Consider the following 3,520-nt stretch of genomic DNA (forward strand, 5'->3'; position numbering starts at 1 on the left):
GAAAAACCTGTTTTCTTTTGGTTTTCATTTGTATGGAATATCTTTTTCCATCCCTTACCTCAGTCTGTGTGTGTCCTTATATCTAAAGTAAGATGACAGTGTAGCACTAGATCTCATTTCTTTTATCCATTCAGCCACTTTATTCTCATTAATTGGAGAATTTAATTAATTTACATTTAAAGTGATTGTTGATAGGCATTATGGTTTGGAGAAGAGCTGTCCCTGAAAGCTCCTGTGTCTATGCAAGAGGTAAAAAGATTAAACTACAAAGAGCTGTAACCTAATCAGTCCATCCTACTTCAAATAGACTAACTGGGTAGTATCTATAGGCAGGTGGTGCATGGCTAGAGAAGGTGGCTAGAGGAGGTGGGGGAGTGCCTTGGAAGGGTACATTTTCCCTGCAGCCACTTCCCATCCTCCTCTTTGCTTCCTGGCCTCCATGAGCTGAGTAGTCTTCCTCTGCTGTGCTCTTTCCCCATGATGTTCCACCTTACCTGGACCCAGTATAGTAGAATGAGTTGACCCTTTGAAATCACAAGCCAAAATTAATTTTTTCCTCCCCTATGTTGTTCTTATTGGGTGTTTTGGTCACAGCAATGAAAAGCTGACTGACAGAATATGTGAGCACCTACTATTGCCATTTTGTTCATCATTATCCATTTTCATTTATTTTGTCCTCCCTTCATCTCTTGCTGTTTTCCTTCATTATTGGATGATTTTTTTATAATGGTTTTATTTGATTCATTTATCCTTTCTCTTTTGTGTACCTACTACAGACTTTTTCTTTTGTGGTAACAAGAGGCTTGTATGAATCTTCTGGCAGTTGCTACTATATATTTTAATTTGATCATGTAAGTTCAGTTGCATACAAAAGTTCTACATGAGCTCTGTTGGTCACTGAGCAGTGGTTTCAGAGCATTCCTTGATTCACAAGCTTTGCCAGAGCTTACAGCCAGGTCCACACCAAAATTGTGTTTTGCAACCAGCATGACAATGTTGTCACTGTTTGGAGTCCTTGGGGCAGAATTCATCAAATTGAATATGCAGTGGAAGTTGTTAAATAGGGCTCAGCCATAGTTGGTCTGAAATCAAAAAAACCCATGCAGTGTTGGTTGCCCTGAAGAGGGCACAGAGCTTGCAGTTCACCCGAAAAAAATTCTCCATGTTGACAACCATACTGGTATCTCAATTGCCAGGTTACTTCTGATGCTAGACTGTTATATAATTTTATGTGCCAGGAGTGTTTGGATTCCAGATTTGTATTTGACAGAACACTTCCGTGTCTTGTCTTGTATCTCTAATTGGAAGCAAGACCCAGATACCAACACAGTGGTATGGCAGAAGACCCCATGGTGTTGGGCTATTGCTGGTTATGATATGGGCCCTCACATTTCCAGACCTGTCCATCTGCTATTTATTTTTAACTGCAGAGCTATGTCCATTGGAGGCCCATTCTCAACCAGCTCATACTTACTCAGAAACATATGCCTGAGTTTATGGAGTGCAACTTAAATGAACTAGTTAAAAAACATGGTCTTCGTGACTTAAGAGAGATACTTCCTGCACAGCAGGACATAACTACACAGAATATTTCCATTGGAATTATTGGTAAAGACTTGGAGTTTACAATCTATGATGAAGATGATGTGTCTCCATTCCTGGAAGGTCTTGAAGAAAGATCTCGGAGAAAGGCACAGCCTGCACAACCTGCTGATGAACCTGCAGAAAAAGCTGATGGACCAATGGAACATTAAGTGATAAATGTATCTATATGTATATTAGTGAATATTTGAGAACGCAAAGAGAAACACATATTGATGACAGCAATCTGTACTTTGAACCAAAGATGCATGGTGGACTGGTATCAGTACAAGCACTGATTTTAGGAATCAGTCCAAATGTGTTTTTTTCCAGTAAATTCCCCAAACCATATAATGGGGTACATTTTTCTTTGGAGAGGGTCCTTATAATTTTCTAGAAAGTATAGGTTTACTAGTGTTTTGTTTTAAAGACAGTTGTGAAATAAAATTTGTTTCACCTTCTGGTGTAAAAAATAAATAAATAAAGTTCTACATGTTTTCCAGCCTACACATGATTTGTCTTTCTGAAATTAGAGTTTACTTCTTTTAAGAAGTAAACTAAATCTATTACCAAATTTGTTTGGTTATAGTTGTTATTGTTAACACTTTTGTCTTTTAACTTTTAGATTAGCATTGACGGTAATTCATGCACCATCATTACAGTGTTATTTATAATGAAATATATTTTATCTTTACTAATGAGATTACACTTTCATGTTGCTGTTTAACATGCTTTGTGTTCCATTTGAAAACCTCCCTTAAGTACTTATATAAGAAAGTCTACAATTGATGATAAACTCCTTAAATTTTTATTGGGAAATGTATCTTTCCTTCATTTTTAAAAGATAGCTTGCATCACATAGTATTCTTATTTGGCATACTTCTCTTCCAGTACTTTGAACACACCATCCCACTCTCTCCTGGCCTGGAATACGGTTTCTGTTGATAAATTCACTAGTAGTCTTATGGGTTTCACTTGAGTGTGAAAGACACTTTTCTTTTGCTTCTTTTAAATTATCTAAAGAGACTTGTCTTTCACAGTTTAATTATAATGTGCTTATATAATAAGTATAAAGAGGTATAGACCTTTTGTATTCACTTGTTTGGGGTCTTTGGACTTCTAGAGTTTCAGTATGTATTCTCCTCCCCAGATTTGGAGAGTTTCAGTTATTATTTCCTTTTTTTATTTTTTATTTTTTTGCAGTTGGAGATAGACAGCATGCCTTTATTTATTTATTTATTTTATGTGGTGCTAAAGATTGAACCCAGTGCCTCACACATGCTAGGCAAGTGCTTTACCACTGAGCAACAGCCCCAGCCCAAGTTATTATTTCTTTTTTTTAAGTTTTTTTTATTGTAAACAAATGGGATACATGTTGTTTCTCTGTTTGTACATGGAGTAAAGGCATACCATTTGTGTAATCATAAATTTACATAGGGTAATGTTGTTTGATTCATTCTGTTAATTTTTCCCTTCCCGCCCACCCTTCCCACCCCTCTTTTCCCTCTATACAGTCCTTCCTTCCTCCATTCTTGCCACCCTCCCTAACCCTAACCCTAAACCTAACCCTAACCCTAACACTAACCCTCCCACCCCCCATTATGTGTCATCATCTGCTTATCAGCGAGATCATTCTTCCTTTGGTTTTTTGAGATTGGCTTATCTCACTTAGCATGATATTCTCCAGTTCATCCATTTGCCTGCAAATGCCATATTTTATCATTCTTTATGGCAGAGTAATATTCCATTGTGTGGTGTGTATATATATATATATATATATATCACAGTTTCTTTATCCATTCATCAACTGAAGGACATCTAGGTTGGTTCCACAATCTGGCTATTGTGAATTGAGCAGCTATGAACATTGATGTGGCTATATCTCTATAGTATGCTGATTTAAGTCCTTTGGGTATAGGCTAAGGAGTGGGATAGCTGG

At 37.1% G+C, this 3,520-nt stretch overlaps 1 pseudogene; it reads left to right on the top strand.

Annotated features, from left to right (window-relative positions):
* Nucleotides 1-200: 200 nt before the first annotated feature.
* LOC124976321 (proteasome subunit alpha type-1-like) lies at nucleotides 201-1,754 on the top strand (annotated as a pseudogene).
* The last annotated feature ends 1,766 nt before the right edge of the window (nucleotides 1,755-3,520 follow it).

Source organism: Sciurus carolinensis, chromosome 2, assembly GCF_902686445.1.
Source record: "Sciurus carolinensis chromosome 2, mSciCar1.2, whole genome shotgun sequence".
NCBI classification, from domain to species: domain Eukaryota; kingdom Metazoa; phylum Chordata; class Mammalia; order Rodentia; family Sciuridae; genus Sciurus; species Sciurus carolinensis.